General features: G+C 38.9%; 1 protein-coding gene across 5 annotated transcripts in view; it reads right to left on the minus strand.

Annotated features, from left to right (window-relative positions):
- chrm2a (cholinergic receptor, muscarinic 2a) overlaps positions 1-6,636 on the minus strand; it is an 89,220-nt gene extending 82,584 nt beyond the window's left edge. The window contains exon 1 of one of the 5 annotated variants that reach the window (XR_013093711.1): positions 6,472-6,636. The gene's annotated coding sequence lies outside the window, so the exon portion shown is untranslated. Of the gene's footprint in view, positions 1-5,064; positions 5,152-5,518; positions 6,007-6,471 lie in introns of those variants that run through there. The other 4 variants (XM_004548394.3, XM_004548393.3, XM_076875599.1 and 1 more) reach the window with 4 other exon arrangements.
- Between the last annotated feature and the right edge of the window lie 11,451 nt (positions 6,637-18,087).

Below are 18,087 nucleotides of genomic sequence, written 5' to 3' on the forward strand. Positions count from 1 at the left end.
TAAATTGTTTTCACATGCCATGTCCACGAACATGTGCTTTACAAAACAAGGGTTGGGCTCATAGTGGGTGAGGTATTCTAGACAGATATGTCCATGCTTTCCTCTTACCAGCCACCAGCTAAAGCACTTCTAAGAGGGATACCGAGGTCTTCCCACGTTAGCTGAGAGTCTTAAGCCCTTTCTTACGACAGATATGTGCTGTGGCGTCCTGCACCGATTTGTCAGGGAGTTTCTCCACTCGTTAACAAAACCATGAGGCGCTTGAAGTTTTCCAGTCCAGGAAGCAATTCAACCTTTCACAGCTTAGCTCTGTGGCTTCGGGTTTGAAAATGGTAAAACAAAAGTGGATATAATAAAATTTAGAAGGAAAAAAGTTCTTTATTAAAAAAAGAAAATAGAACCTGAAGTTCAAAAAGGGAAAAAAAGAACATAATGATGAGTCAGCTAAATTAAAGGCCAAGCTAAAATGATCTGTCCTAAGTATTCTTAAGAAATGGCCATAAAAACAAAATTCCCAGAGACTAGGCATTGAGCTGGTAAGTTGGATGCCAGCTACAGAGGATCTGTGAGATGTATTATTTAAAAATCTAAAAAGTATATCTGACATGTCAAGCCAATAAGAAACTTCAAATCAATTTTAGACTAAAAGAAAAACCATGCAACGCCTTTGAAATACAACCCTAAAGTATAATCCAGCTCTTTTGAGAAATCAGGTTGTAGACATTGCTGTTTGATCTTGATCAGGCCTTGAGCTGCAACTTCCTGAGGAACTAGATAAACCAAACCAGACAGCATTGCAATAGTAATGTAAAAAGAACTCTATGCAGTCCTACGAAAAACTTACTAAACCCAATGATTCAGTATATTGTAGAAAAACCTTTAGCAGCAATGCCTTTGTTTTCTTTTAGCAGTCTCTCTGGAATTGTCCCAATATTTACAGTGTTGTTTCAGTTCATTGATGCTTGCAGGCATTCATTCTTGCACAGCTCTCTTTAGGTCCCACCACAGTATTTCAAAAAAGGCTGGATTTTGAATGAGCCATCACAGCACCTTGATTCTTTTCTTTTACAGTCTTTCTTTTATAGATTTTCTGGTATGCTTGAGATCATGATCCTGTTGCATGACCCATTTTCAGCCAGTCTTTAGATGTGGGACAGAAAGCCTCACATTCAACTCTAGAATACTTAGAGTAATTTAATATACGGAGGTGATCATCGTTGACTCATTGGCTGCAAGTTTTCCAGGTCCTGTGGCTAAAAAGCAAGCCAAAACCATTACCCCTCCACCACCATGCCCGGCAGTATGAGGTGTTTGTGCTGATGCACTGTCTGTTATGGATAAATATCTCCACTTTTGTCTCATCTGTCGAAAGAAGTTTGTCCAAGAAGTCTTTTGTCTTTTATCCTGTCTTCCTTCTCTCACCCCAACCGGTCGCAGCAGATGGCCGCCCCTCCCTGAGCCTGGTTCTGCCGGAGGTTTCTTCCTGTTAAAAGGGAGTTTTTCCTTCCCACTGTTGCCAAAGTGCTTGCTCATAGGGGGTCATATGATTGTTGGGTTTTTCTCTGTATCTATGAAGCGCCTTGAGGCGACTTTTGTTGTGATTTGGCGCTATATAAATAAAATTGAATTGAATTGAATTGAAGTCTTACACTTTTCTTACACCTGGTTGCTAATTCCCCTCTTGATTTCTATCGATGCAGTAAGGGTGTACTTAGTTTTTTGTGCACTTAGACTGTACATGTAGATGTCTGGAAGAGCATGAAGCTTAATAGTCCCTGTTATTACATCATCAAATGTCAATGTGTATGTGTGTAGCAATATTATGTATAAATAATTATCTGTCAAAATTCATTAAATGTTATAAAGTGTTAAAAAGTTTCTGGTTTGTCAGACACATTCTGAATTGCGACATAAGAGAACAGACTACATCATAGAGAACTGCTGAACTAATTTCGTAGCATAGATTTTATAAGCAATTACAGTGAGACTGGATCCATTTGAATGTTGATGAAATACGATGACCAACTGCTGTACGTAGTGCTTAGTCCATTGATTCCAAGTCTTTTGTTACAAATGCAATTACACTGGTTTGTTTCGTCTAACTCTCTCTGTCTGCTTGATAATGACCTTAAGGAGGAATCTCCCTCCTCTCATGCTGTCCAATCAATGCCACTTCGTGCAGTGGTTTAGAGCCACTTCATATTGCAAAGCTCTGCAGTCGCTCATCATCTGAGAAGCAGTCCAACTAAATGGTACATTGGTCATTTGTTCCACTGGCCGAATCAGCTTCAACGTATGAAAATCTGCACGCTCTGACTGAGGATATATGCATATTTAGGCTTGTGAAACGACGTTTATATATGTATGAGTCAATGACATCCTCATCCGTCACTCTTTTCATTCGCATAACCTCATATCCCTGCATATATATCTGTACTTGTATACAACATGCTCACTGTTATGTAAAACCCCTTCATCTCTTTTCATCTCTTTCAGAAAAATTCCACAGATCAGTTGAGCCCATTCTTTTGCTTCTGCTCAATTGCTTCCTTCAACACCAAGCCGATGCCACACGGACTTTCCGGCTCATCCACATGGAGCAAAAATAACATTCTAACTGCATAAAAAATAAAATAAATAAGTGTGTAATGACAACAAAAAGACAGCGATTAGAGCAGGAGCTCAGTGCAAATAGAGGACCCTACTGCGGCTGAAAGCGTGATAATTAGACATTCCTTTCTGTGTGTGCCAGATACACAGATTCACTAATGTGCACTGTGCAGCCTCTCTACAACTGAGAAGCTTATGTCCATGCAAAGAGGCACCCCACTGGCTAAATTTAACTATTTACAAAAGCAACCTTGTCTGTAACACTGTTTCCAACACTGCCAAAAGCACAGATTTAGCAATATGTGTGCAATGTGCCTTCACTGAAGGTAGCAGCGTTGACATGAGCCTCCTCCTTCAATCGCTTCGCTCTCCGTCCTTCGTGTGAATGTGACCGAGAAAGACTGATTCATTCCATTTCATTTGAGTGTACGTGCATGCATGTCTCACTGTTATGAAGCACGGTTTTGGTTAAAATCGTCATGATTTCAACGTGAAAGACATCAAACAAGAATGAGAGCTTTCATTAGCATGTTTTGTACACATCAGGAATAAAGATCACTTTTAAACACAAAAGCAAAGCAAAAGGTGATGATTCTTAAATCCCAGAAATACACTTAATCTATTAAATATTTGTCACTTTACTCTCATCTGCATCAACAACAAAGACACCAATATTCATGCAGAACTGCAGGGTGATATGTAAATCAATGCATGTCATCATTTACTACATCAGTCAAGCTCATGGACACCAGATGCTGACACTCTGTCATCTGCATATTTCATGGAATAGCAGTAGGGTTAAAGAAAAGGGTTTAAATTAAGGCAAGCTACACATCTGATCTTAGTAGACCTCAGCAAGCTTCATGAAATTATAAATAACTTAAAAAAAATCTAATAGATCAAAAATGAATAACTCACAGTTCATGTAAATCTCACCTATCAGCATCATGGTATCAGACATGGTCTTAAGTGGAAATGGACAGCAACTAGTTGCTGAAAGTCACAACGAATACTTGCTTAGAGAAAAAATTTTCATTGCTACAGAACGGAAGGAACAAAGGGACACAATAAAAGCCTTGGGAACTTAAAAGTGGTTGGAGTTGTGAAAAAGACGTGGGTAGCACAGTGAAACAGTCGCACTTTATACAGCTACAACAGTTAAGCTACACTTTACCAAGTGTACACAAATATCACCTTTTATAATGCTATTATGTAATAAATATGACTGATCCAGGTTTGGATTTGATTTTCAGTGATTATTATCTTTTGCATTTGTGTTTTTAGAGGTCCTGTGAATCTGTTGAGTGATTTTTCTACACCTAATGGAATTTATTTTTTGCCTTTAGTTGCTTTTTCCCCATAAAAACATAATAAGTAGACAACAACTTTATCTGCACATTCACATACAGCAATATTAAACATTTTCAGGAAAAAAAATCATGTTTTTGTCTCAAGCACAAACCTGTTGACGTTTTTGATATTGGTTTCCTTTTGACTTCATCATGTTTTAAGACTTTTGCCAAATGAACACTATTCGTCACACTGAAAACTGGGCTAGTTCCCCTGTAGTGCAATTCCAAAGATGAAAACGGCGCGAAACGGATTCCACACCAAATGGAAATCCTTTTTTTCTGGCAAGAAACTAAATCAAATGTCACATTAATTAATAATGATTTTACAAGAACAAAACCAGCATCGTGTTAACGTTCCGCGTGGATAGGAGGTACTAAGGCAACACCACGTCTTTGTTGTTTACTCGTCAGCTCTTTAAACAAAGCCAGTTACAGTCAGGAATCAAAACGTAATCAAGGTCAAGCCACAGCAGTTAACTGTACAACACAATGCTGAAAATATCAGATATCAGCACAGATGTTGGTGAACTGCATCAGACTAAATATTTAAGAAAAAAAGAAACGAATACGCACAAGCAAAATGTACTTAGCCTTATTATAAAGTCCTTAAAATCAAGGTAAGAGGAACACAGAGAGACCATATGTTTCCTCTTCTCTTAGTCAGAATTAGCCGCCAGTCTTGGCGAAACCTGATTTTCTCCCCACTGTAACAACTGAGGGACCCCCCCCCCCCACACACACACACACACCTGCCCCAATTCCAAGAAAACCTCTTCTCCCTCTTCTCTGGCTGTAACTTTTCAGTGAAGTTAAATGACCCTAAACTACAACCTAATCTCCAATCATCACAGCGAACCACAGGGCTCGTCCAACTGCGATGATTAATCTAGCCGAACGATACAGTAGGAGTAGAGTGCATTTTGTTGTTGTTGTTTGTTAGTTTTTGTTGGGGTTTTTGGTCTCCTTTCCAGTCACACGACTGTGACTGCGGTTAATTTTGCTGTCGTGCAGATTAGAAAAAACAATAGATTTTGTAGCCAAACGCTGTTTGATATAAACAAATAAAAAAAAATCTAAATACTTGAAACAGAAACAGGTTTACCTTTGAGCCCCCCGTTCGATTTAGTGGCAAAAGCCTCTCTATCTGTCGTTAAACATGACTGGAAGATCCAATCTAGAAGTAAAACATCTCAACTATAAGACCCGTGGTTATAAAATCCGACAGAAACACGCAGTCTCAAATCTGTTCTGTTGCGTTGCGCTTTTACGCACCTCTGGTGCGGCTTCGACGCCAAATCGTCTCTTAATCTCATTGTAAAAGGTGGCGGTAGATCTCAGTGCAAATATGAAAAAAAAATATGATTTTTTTTTATTGCGATGGCTGTTGAAAACACGGGGAATGTGAACATGTGGCGAAAAAGCTTGCTGAAATCAAGAATGGTTTTATCGAATTAATGAGACGAGAGAAAACCGCTTTTGGACAATTATAGACTTTCACAGATCTGTATACATAAGCTTTCAGCACGTTGGAATTGTCAAAAGGCGAGTTTTCTCACCATTGGGAATTATTTGCGTCCTACTGCAGAAATTAGACCAGCAATTTTATCCAGACTTGAAAGAAACGATGCGGAGCGCTTTTATCCAAGTCACACTGGAGTCCTTTAAGCACACGTTATGGTTCCAGTAAGTCAATTGGCTCTTCCTTTTAGAAACGATCCACAAACAGATTGCTGGAATTAGTAATGTCCGGTGAAATGAGGCTTTAACGTCTTGAATACTTGATCAAAAAAAATGCGCGCAATGGTCGCGTGATCGTTTAATACTGACAAAATTAATAAGGTATAGCGGTCCATGACTCTGAAATTGTTTCCGCTTCTGGGGTTGTCAAAAAAAGTATATCAGAACCACAAAGTTCCCTTTGCTCCATCTAAGATGCGCAAAGACACCGATGTTGGCACAGGGAGCTGTTGAAATGTCTTTGTGTTCATTGCGCATAGCTTCCAAAGCAGTAGATATTAGACGGGCTCTTTCTAGTTCGAATATAAGGTGTAAAAATATTTTTCAATAGTCACCGAGGATCGGGATGTTTTCTCTGAGCTGAATTACGTGAAACAGGAGTTATGTACTTTTGCCACTCCATGAAACCAAAACAGCGCTGAAATGTTTGAAATCAGAATAAACCCCACTCGGAGTAGCACCGTGACAATCGAGTTTCCACATATTGAATGTATATGCAGGTGTTGATGTGGCTGTGTGAGCAACCTGGCGGATATAGATATAGTCCCATACTAAAAGAAAGAAAGAAAGAAAGTCCAAGGTTCAACTCCTGACCACAACTAGTTCCTCCTTTCGGACTGTCCTTGAGCAAGACAGCTTAATAAACCCCTTTTACTGAAAGAACAAGCGCTTCTTGTCTGACAGCTTCAGATAAAATATCGAATCCTTTGGTTCCTCTCAGAAATCACAGACTATTGATCATAAAGGGGCCAATATTCAGTCAGCAGCTTACCTGCTTTTATGTTGTCACGCCGGTGGCTTCTTTTTGGTCCGCTTCATCGCATCGCTGTTGCATGTCTGAGGACATGCTTCTGAAGACGGGCTTTGGAGACAAAACGCGCTGCACAGGAGAAAGTGGAGAGGGGGTGGGGGTGCGTGAGCAAGACGGCGAGAGAAAGGGAGAGAGAGCCGTAAGAAGTAGGCTGGCTTCTCTTTGACGGTAACGACAGTCGTTATTTGCCTTTCAGATTCAGGGAAACCAGCCTGAGTTTAGTGCAGCAACACGTGATTTAAAACAGAAATCACCCGCAGCTTGAAAGAGTGCTGTTCGTCGGTACACTAATTAAACCCCATGCCAGGAGAATCACACACGCTTGCCACAGATTTTCCGCGGCAAATCAGCTCATTTAGCCCGTTAGTATATTTTTAACGACATTGGATTTTTTCTTCAGATTATATTTTAATTGGCTGGGGTGTATTAATCACTGTCATTTTGATTGAAAAGACAGAATTTTGCTCGTGGCTTTTCTCTTATATATAGTTCTTCCCATTTAAAAAAAAAAAAAGCCTTAGTGAGAGCTTCGCGTAGACTTTTAGATTCAGCACCAAGGAGAGCGAATATAAACGATGCTAAATTAAAAAAAGCAAAGCTTGCTCACCTTGCGTCTGCAAAATTCAATATTTTCATCGACGTGGATTTTAGTGTACTTTTAATTAAGAAACAATCTTTAATTATTCAAGTACTTTTTGAAAAGAAATCTAAATTCAAACAAAAGAAGAACTGAATAGCTCTCAGACCTGTATCATGTATTTCTGTCTATGCATACGTGTCTTTGCAGGAAACCTGTTGATTATCTAAACACGTGGCCAACAGGACCTGCTTTGTGTCAAGTTGTATACATTGTAAGGACTTAGTTTCCCCCCTTCTCTCTCTGAAGACGGCTCTCACAGCGGAATGACTCCTTTTATCATAACTGACTGGCGCTTATCAGATTTAACCGCTTAGCACTTGTTTGAAAGCTGAATTTCTGCCTGATTTATTACAACATTACATTTTCTGAACTGGACTGCTGCTATTAAAGTCTTGGAGTGATTTGATGTTATTCAGTATTTCTCAAAAAAAAAAAAAAAATCTGCCACACAGCCAAGATTTTTGGAAAAACACACAGAGGATGAGAATGTTTTACTGACATCTACTGGGGAAGTAGTTTTTAAAGTCACTCTGGTTCTGTGTTTATGTGTTTGCCTATTAACAGGTCATCTGCCCGTAAAGCTGAAGTCAGTTTCATAGACCTAAACCAACCAGCACCCTTCCCAAGATCATCCAACATGCAGGTAACACAGGTAACTCTTTCTTCTTCCTCTATGTTGAATTTGATCGAATCACCATGAAGATTTTTTAGTGTTTTCTGATTCAGAGACAAAGAGACTACACACGAGTGAATGATGCCACCCTGAACCCTACCTGCCAATTAAAATGTATCAAGTGGTACTAGTTTAGGTTTGGGAAACATACTATATTTGGATTATTTAACAATGTGGCTCATGTAGCAACTGAAAAAAAAAATGCTAAAATGCAGAGAGGTTTCATATAAAGTGGGGAAGGCTCTGCAGAGAAATGAAAAAACTAAGTAAGAGACGGAAGAGAGGCTGTTGTCATCTAGTGACAGCTATCAGACATGGTTTTGCACGGCTATGAGAGAATAATACATCAGTGACTCATGTAAATGCTCCAGGAACGTGATAAATCCTTAAATCCCATCTGATTGCATGTGCCAAAAACAAGTAGGGTGACAACAAAAACATCCACTACATGCGTTAATTATTCCTATTCGCATTGCTTCTGACATGCACGACTCACAGTATATGCACATACGCTGCTCATTACTCATGTGAGTGCGTGTGTGTGTTAGTGCCGCGAGCAGTCACCTAAATGGCCACAGATGCGTCACGTGTTGCATTCACACCTGTGTTATGCTGATGAACAGGAGAGCCTCAAAGGGTGGCTCGAGTGCACTGCAATTAGTTATAGAGAATCGCAGTTTTAATGGACTCGCTATTGCCCAATTAACAGAAACACGATGAACAAAGAGTCATCTAATGCACTATCCGGAAAATAGCAAACACATCAAAGTGCATATATAAAATTCAGCGGTAATGTACTTTTATGGCAGCTGTGTGGCCGTGGTGTGCTTTAACTTTACTGAAATATAGAAATCTTGTCTTCGTCTCGGCTCTGTCTCTCATCACCTCTGATCCAAAGCTTTGTACACCTGCTCGACAAAGATTTCCAATGTACTGATTTTGACTGACGCCACTGAACATCTGGACCCATATAGTCAAATCACACGGCCAAGAAAAGCAAAGCCATGAAGGATTTCACAATGCTTAGCATAACCTATTCTGGAAGACATTAGAAGGATGATGAAAAGCACGATGGATACATTTAAAAACATGAGTTTCTTAAAGTATCTTACATGCTTAATCTGTATTGAGAGATGCTGGCTGGCATGCCTCTTCCTTGCGCATTGGAAGCAGCTGTATAATTGTTTTTCCGGCTCTCAGACATTAAGGCACATTGTTTTCATTTGAAAATAATACAATCTCATTAAGAAAACCAAATGCTGTCATTTCAAACCCAGCAACTGATAGAACAAATCACATTTTGTTGTTCTGTTTTGGGGATGTCATGCATTTATTTGGGTTTATGAGGCCAAATCTGAATAACAAATTTGCACTTGTGATAGGCAATGTGTGTTTGCAAAGTATAAAAAAAATACTAATACTATTTTTCTGCTCATGTATGCTTACCACAATTTATGTAAACAATACTTTTAATATTCTTAAATGAGATTTTTTAAATTGAAGAATAAAATAAGACAGCAAAGAAAAGTTGAAAAAAAAAATGTAGTTTCTTATATGTATATATTTATCTACTGAAGTTACATGGTGCTGTAATACATAGCCACTAATGTAAAGGCAATAAATCTGGATCCAACACTTGAAACGCTTCCACTGATTTATATTAGGTGGCTTTCTTATTGGAAATAGGACGTTAATGTGAGTATTCTGAAATCAATATGCCTAAAAAATGCATGAACGTCACCATTATTCGTGTTTAACCACTTGAAGGGTAGTTAAATACTACAGTCAGCCACTGAGTGTGCTTGAGAATGCTTATTGATCAGCAGGCTGTCCATCAATGTGAGCAGCTGTCAAGAGACTTTAACTTGCTGTTGAAAAACCTGAAGTACCACTCGGCTAAACAGAACGATGAAATAATCCCCTTGGTGTCTTAAACCAAGTCTCTCACCATAGTTCTCTATAGAAAGTATTTTGTAACGCTCCAAGCTGCAGAGAATTTGAGTGGATGAAGTAAGGCTGATCCTGTGATCACTTCTTTAAAAAAACAAAAAACAAAAGGGGAAGCAGAGGTTGGTGTTGGAAACTTTTCAACAGTTAACAATTCTGTTGGGATGAGTTGTCATTGCAGGCAAATGTGCTGTATGTAGTAGGACTATTTTGTCTTGATCGGGTTTAACAAGTCAGTGACAAGCTGTTCCCACAGTCCTCCCAGGACCAGCAGAACAAAAGACAGAAGCGAGGGAGAAAGGAGGGAGTAGAAGAAATACAATACACATGATTCGATAGATGGGATGGGGAATGGGATTCACCTGTAATTTAAGGAGCAGGCCAAACAACTGTCACAACAATTTAATGTGCTTGCTAATTAATTTTCTATCATTATAGAAAAAACAAAACTATCTTAAGTTTGCATGTCATTGGGCTTTATTTTCAAAAAGCAAATCGTATTTCTTTCTATTAGTCTTTCTTCCCATACGCTAAACTTTGTATATATAACACTAAGTAGGAATGCCAGCATTCTTTAAAAATAGTTCTCAAATTTGATTCATCCCTGTGTGAACACTTTATGTGGGCACTGTGCATTAAGCCCCAAACAACAGCCCAAAGCTGTGTGATGATTGGCAGTACACAATGTAACTTGCTGCCCAATTTGAGCATAAACATGTTAAAGCAAATAAGGACCATCTGTACTGGATTATGTAAAAAGATGAACCACTTTCTCCGTTGTCCAAGGTCTTTATAGAACTAACCAGCACTCATTTACAAAGTTCCTCTGCATGTATATCAAATCATACAGCTTGAAAGTATATGCTGGGATATCTATATGCATACATATTTAAACAGACATACAGTATTAAGTCAGATATGTAAAAATGTATTGTTATTATTGTTAATTTTGTCAAAGCTGTTGACATCAAAGAAGTGCGTGCAAGATATTGCTTGGACATGGCCCTGGGTCATGGCAATGGTGAAAACGGCCCACTTCCGATGCTTGTGCAGGACTCCTTGGCATGTTTTTTAACTGCACTGGGTGCCATTTTGCTGTAGTGTCATGGTGTGAACATGGACTTTTTAAACCAAACCAAAACCTTTTCCCAAACCTGTCATTTTTGCTGCCTTCTGTTTCCTAAATCTAAGCAAACAGTATGGAAAAGCACCCATTAAGTCAGCTGATGTAGAAATAATTGCTAGTAAAAGAAATTATTTTTATCCAAAGCAGTTGCATCAAATCAACTCATAGTTTTCTTTAGCAATAGTGAATTGACCTAAACAGTAAATGACTGAACGTGGTATCGCCCCCTGTCAAATGTCTTTTTAAGTCTCAGTCTCAAAACGACATCTTTATTTTACTTATATTTCAGCTTTAATTACTTTGCTTCTGTGTTCAGTATTGTCGTCATGAGCACCACTCTTCTGATGGCTCATATTCAGCTCACACTGAGTCATGTCACTTGTATTAAACGCAAGACAAAATCAGTGGAGGAGTGCAGATGGGGTGGAAAGAATAAAGTAGAGTTTTATGAGTAAATGGGATCTTTTCCAGATGATATCTCAGTCCCCTTAGCAACACATAGAAGCACAAGCATTCAAGTTCAGGTACCTATTCATGGTCAGCAGATATTTATCTCAAAATATTGATTAAACTGTCTCATTTTTGGGGGTGGACTTTCACTTTAAGCTCACATTTTCTTTTTGTATAAAGAGAAGGGCTAAGGGAGTGAAGTGGCTTATCTAAAATGCCTGGGGTTAATTGCCCTCAATCCAGGAACTGCTTTTGAATGTTTCCACGTCTCCAAATTAGTTCATTAGCAATTCTTTGCAATTCTTCTATAGTGTCTTAATTGAGGGTAATTAAGTGAAGTGATGGCATTAGTGGAGTGGTGGACAAAGCATCAAAACCTCTGCTAGGGGTGCAGCATACATGAATATGTCATTAATGGTGACACTCAAGAATAAACCCCACAATCTCTAATTGTGGTAAAGCTTTAGAATGGCCAATGTGCATTTGCCTGAAACATTTTTTGTTATTTAGATAAGTGGGATAATTGGAGGGGGATGAATGGTGCACCAGAGTGCAGATGTGCAATAAAGCTGTGTTGAAACTGTGCAGACCAGCAGGATTAGCACTTTGTGTCACGCCTTCATTTTCCAGTCTGTTTATGTGTGTTGAGAAGAAAAAGAAGTGTCGTCCCGGTGCTCGTCTGATCAGTGATAAATTGAATGCGACTTGTGATGTTTGCTCATTTATTTTTAGTCTCTCCGTGTGTTTTCTATATGCAACTTTAACCTACTGACCTGTCCGCCCTTTCAAAAAGGCCTTTGCAGGTGGTTGATCATGGTAATCGATATTTACATAGCTTGTGAACAAGTATATGTAAATCCTTTGCTGTTGCCATCACTCATTTTCCTTTAGGTGAGACAACGCTGTTAGATCAACCATTTCTACCATGTAGATTGTGAAAATAATTTAACTTAATTTAAAGTCTATGATCTTTTTCAGTGTAATGTGTGATTCTAACCACATTTTAACTAAAAAAATAAAAATAAAAACTCAAATGTAATTTAAAAAAAAAAAAAAAAGACATGTACTATTTTCCACTATATCACCACCAAACCTATCTACCCTGTAGGTGGAATTTGTTGTACTGTATTTTTAGGCGCATTAAGCGAAACAAAACAGTCAGATAAGTCAAGTTTTATTCAACTCATTCTTCTAGCTTCCTCCACTTCCATACCATTGATTCATTAATGTTGAATTCTCTCGCAGCTGCTCTATTCCCATGTTCCTGCAGTATATTAATGCCTAACCTCGTATTGTGGATGATGTCAGTTGTTCTCCTGGCTGAAGTTTGGTCCGTTTACAGCATCCTGACATGCAATTGCATTTGTCCCTAACCATCGGAAAACCTCACGTTAACTTTCATCAAATGGAAAAAAAGTTAGTATTCTTCCTCCAGCTTCACTGTGTTTATGTTATGCTAACATAGCTGTGATGCTAGCGATCACATAGCACATCATACCATCTAGTCCAACTTCAGTAACCCTACAAAAGTCACTGCTGTTTAGTTTTCTGTCTTCATTTATGTTGGAAGTGACAGCAGAGCTGTACGTTTTAATTTTTTCAGAAATCTCTCAGTCAGAACATGCTATGTCATGTTTAGGTGGAAACTAGCGAGCTAACTTCCTGCTAACTTCTACCTCCTTTAAATTTAATAAATTCTGTTTTCAAGGATGCCTGGATGTTAAACTTGATTGTTACACCTGGTAAAGCAGCAATGCTGATCATTTTATTAAAGCTGAAATAATTTAGACAGTTGTTAACTCTCAGTGATGCCGCAGTGTTCGTTTGACTTTGGGACCTGAAGCGGACGGAGTTTTCAGATTACCCAGATTACAGAAGACGTAATGTTCCGACAATCCATCAAGCGGTGCAGCTTCGTAGCTTACCGAAGACGTACTAAAACATTTTTTGACAGATTTTTGAGCGCTGTATACCGCAAAAAATCGGTTTGAAGTCAGTAAGCACAACCAGAATTCATACATAAGGCGCATCAGATTATAAAGTGCACTGTCCATTTTTGAGAAATTTACAGGATTTTAAGTGCGCCTTATAGTGCGGAAAATACGGTATTTTGATTTTAAGGTGTGTTCTACGGGTTGGCTCTAATGAGAATTTTTTCCTACTCAGCTGTGAATTCAGCAGCTGGTTGCTAGCTCAGTCACCTTAGATTCAAAATGTAAGTTTAAGTGACAATGGCTGGCAGGAGGACTTTTGATTTTTGTTCCTCACAGATGAAAAGGTTTGGGGCATTTTGTTAGCTTACCACTCCTCTTATTTCTAATCTTAACCTTGATTGATCTTTTATCGTAACTGATACCTCAATATTGACCTATTCAGTTGATTTGGGTGGCTACAAACAACAAAACTATTGTTACCAGTCATAATTTTGACAGCAAATATTGATTTAGCCTTAGTCATAGTCTAAATCAGGGGTGTCCAACTCCAGACCGGTCTCTTTCAGGCTTTAGATGTGTCCTTGATCCAACACAGCTGAATTAGCTCCTCAACATGTCTTGAAGTTCTCCAGAGGCCTACTAATGAACTAATCATTTGATTCAGGTGTGTTGACGCTGGGTGATATCTAAAACCTGCAGTACACTGGTGCTTTAGTAGCCTAAATCTAAAGTCGATTTAGTAGACTAAAGTTTTTATCATGTGGTTTACAAGCATGTTATTTTCCTCGACTTCAAATGTGAAATGTTCATACTTCTACTATATGTGCATGTAATCTTACTGTATCAGGAGATTACTTCTGATTGGATAACTTCCAAACCTTCCCGCCTTTCTACACAACTCAGTCCCGATTGGATCTCCACTGTCCGGATGACTTTCTTCGTGTTTTTTGTTCATTGACAAAAGTGTCAGTACATTTCATCATAATTTTATTAGCTTCACCGTTAGCTTTTATTTGATGTTTGATTAAAACATTATTGGTCAGTGAAATTACCACTGATTAGTGCATTGTTTTTCAAAGGCACAGACAAACTGCTCTAATGGTCTGTGGTGTGAAACGGCATTAAAACTATTGCTTGCCAAAAGGATAAAGTGACCTACTACTGTATCTATTCTTGCAAAGATAAATGACTTGCACTGTAGTGGTAAGCATTTTTTAAAGAGAATAAAAATGAGATGAAATTATGGGCAATGATCCTCAAAGTTTACGGTACTTTGATTTGTAACCTTTAAGCTCAAAAGAAGGCACCATATGAATGGATGTGGTCAGTCATCCTTCACTTGGACTTTCTCCAACCTTCATCTTGCCATTGGAATTAAAAGGGAGAAGCAAAAACAACAATTGTCTTAGCCAAACAGACTGTTGTTTTGGCTGTACTTCAGGTCTGTCCTGTTGAAGATACTCAAGTCCTTTTTAAAGGTGCTTCCACCTGTGACTGCAATGAAGTGAATGTGAGGAGACTGCTTTTCTGTGCACAGAGGCTGTTGTAGTCTCTAAATACCTCACCAACAGCAAAAGCTTTGTGCTGCAATGACTCACTGAGACAGTTGCTTTGATATAAAAAAAATGTAACATAAGAGGCAATTTGGCCTTTTGCTACTCTGAGCTGAGAGACAAACACTCAGATTATGTTTTGAATCTGTCTGATTCTGGCAAGTGTTGTTCTAGTAATGAAAACTGTCTTTGTGAGCAGACAGATGCAATTTAAAAGTTAAATCTTAGTGTGGTTCTTCTTTGAGCTTTGTCCTTTGTTCTTCCAAGCCCCCCCGCCCTCCAAGTCTTTAACTTTTAAATTGTCTTCTGCTCGGATAAAGTGTTGCTGTTTCACAACGAGAAAACTGAAAAGTACTGAAGAAAAATCAGAGCCCACTACAAGCTGTGCGTGCAGTGGTGAAAAGAGCCTTGTCTAATTATCATTTAAAGATGATTAGAGCAAAAAATAAACACTGTGTGACAATGCTGTGAAGCCACTGGATTGGAAAATTCCTCCAAAACTTTATGCATAGAGTTTGTATTGAAGAAAAATGTGTGCAAGCAGCTTGATCCTCATTGGACTGAAATTAGAACCGAGGCTAAATCTTATAGAAACTTTTCAGATTTTGTGAGGGGAAATAAATAAGTTGTATTTTTGTCTGAGCAGCTGAGCACAAATGTTTGTGTTTGCTTCTGTTGTATCATTAAGTTACAATGCCAAATTCAGAGTGATTTCATGGAAAATGACAGACAGATAATGCAAGTCATAAAAATGCAAATGCATCTTCACTGTACTTTTATATTGTGTGGACAACAACAAGCTGGAAATTGGTCTGGGAGAGAATATTGTCAAATGTCTGGTGTGTGTATGGCTGTGTTTGCAAAAAAGGAGATTTTACTTGGCACGGTTCGTCTCATTCTTGTAATCAAATGTGACCCTCAATGAGCTCCATCAGCTGAGCTAACAAAATGAAGAGGAGACTGAGGGAGGGTGGAGGAGGATGAGAAGGTGGTCTACTTTAGTGGTGCAAATTATGAAGGACTGTGGAGTAAACTGGTGCTAGATCAAACATTCTCAGTCAAGCGTGGCTCCCTTTGTCTCTAAATAATAAGAAATTGAAATTGATTATGTCAAGTGGAGCAAGACAGTACAAAGGAAATTGGAAATTATTGCTGGTGAATGGAGGAGAAACTCAGAAGAGAAAGGATGTACTTAGTCGGCATTGTTTTTAGATACTCACTGCAAACCCTGTGGTATGGTACGTCCACGATTCCTTGTGTTTGGAGAGAGCATCTGGCACAGATTAACACATCAGGTCTGATTCCACATGTGATATTTGCACTGGTGTAACTGTTAGCCAAGTAAACATTTGGCTCTGTTTTGTCCCCATCTATCTCAGGTCATTTTTATTGCAAAGGTGAAGCCACTCTTCTGTTTCAGAGAGTTGGAGAGAGCTATCCATGCCTTTGTTTTATCTTGCCTCAACTTTTGCAATAGTCTTTACTCAGTTGTCAGGTGTGAAGGCTGCCTCCAGCACGACGATATCACAAAGGTCAAATGATCTCAAACGGGTTTCTTATGCATGGCAATGAGTTCTCTGTACTAAAGTCACCAGATTGTTAATCCAGCAGAGCGCATTTGGGATGTGGTGAAACAAGAGATTTGCATCATGGATGTGCAGTTGACAGATTAACATGTGAGTGTACAGTGTAGTCAGAATCCAGCATGAGAGGTGTTACATTAACACTGCCGCATAAGAATCAAGGGAGGTCGTTGTAGTAGCTGGTTGCTCTATAAAATTTAAGACTTTGATATCTTTGATCCTGAAACCTCCCCAATGCTTGCGCTTAGTACCCAAATCACCCTGAAAAAGATCAGATAAAGAATGTGGTTTCAGAGGTTGCTAAAAATAAAGCAAAGAGTTACTGTGCTTGTCTTACAGGAGGATTAACCAGAATGTCATCTGGGGGCTAAATGAACTAATTTGTATACACAGCGGTAAAACGATCGCCTGGATAAAAAGAGCACTTGCAATAAAACCTGGTTTGTTTTTTTTTGGGTTTTTTTTGTAGTGGTTCAGTCTCCTTAAGGTCTTTAAACATTCTTCAGCCCAGCTATCAGGGATTTATTATTTATGATTCATTTATTTTGATAGTCCAGCACAAAACTGTGCCACATACAGCTGTTTTATTTAGCTCTGCTTTGTTCATCGGGGCCTTGTTTTCAGAAGTTTCAGCAACACGTATGCTACCAAAGGATTCTACATGGAAATGGGTTACCATCTATACTTTATTTGGAGTGTGGTCTTATGTAAATTAAATATGAGTCATGCACAAGCGCAGCCATGCAGAATGCTTGCCATTAATCACAGCTGTGCTTATCCGTGCATACCTGCTTGATAATTTTCTTGTTCTTGATGCCACAAAGATTCAAAAGACTTTCTTTAGAGTTTAATAATAAAAAGTAATCTGAACAAATTTTAGCTATAGGATTCGTTGAGGTCTCGGACGTGGTTGCTCCAAATAGAAAAGGGGATTCTGAAATCAGATAGGATTGCATTGTACAGTCTTGGTTTTGCTTCCGGTTAAAGCTTCACGATGTGTTGTTCACTGTGAATCACGTTTGGTTTTTATCTGCATTTTACTGTGTCACAGCTTTTTGGAGAGGGAGTTGTAATCATTACGTCACTGGCTGATTTTAACGTTGTGACTGACTGATCATAACATTAAATATTATCAGAGATAAATCACTTTTTTTTTTTCACTCTTACCCAGCGACAACAGCGAACAAAACACAGTTTTAAGAGCTGAGTTTCAAAATGTGCTTTCTTTGTTCGGTTACTGTTGAACACTTTTTTTTTGGGATTGGACACACACGTTATAGACCAAAAAGTCAACAATGACTTTCGCAACAGTTCAGCTAGGTTGTGCTCACAGTTCTTTATCGACTTATTCCACACACATATTAATAATGCTGGCTTCACACTGCTGCCTTGCTTTAACAGTTTTCAGAGATCATCACAGCTGTCTGCCGAGCTCCAAGTGTGTGTGTGTGTGTGTGTGTGTGTGTGTGTCTCCTCCGTCTCACACCTACTGTATAAGGAGAGAGGTTGATTAGCAGGAGCATGCCATGTGTGCCTCTGTCCTCAGCTGGCACCGTTTCCTAAATCGCTCTGATCCACCGCTCCCTCCCACAGCTGAGCCAGAAAACCACACATCACTACCACAGTATATTTAACAGAACATTGACGTCTAATATTGTCAGCGGAAACAGT

The sequence above is a fragment of the Maylandia zebra genome, linkage group LG17 (genome assembly GCF_041146795.1).
Source record: "Maylandia zebra isolate NMK-2024a linkage group LG17, Mzebra_GT3a, whole genome shotgun sequence".
Lineage (NCBI taxonomy): Eukaryota > Metazoa > Chordata > Actinopteri > Cichliformes > Cichlidae > Maylandia > Maylandia zebra.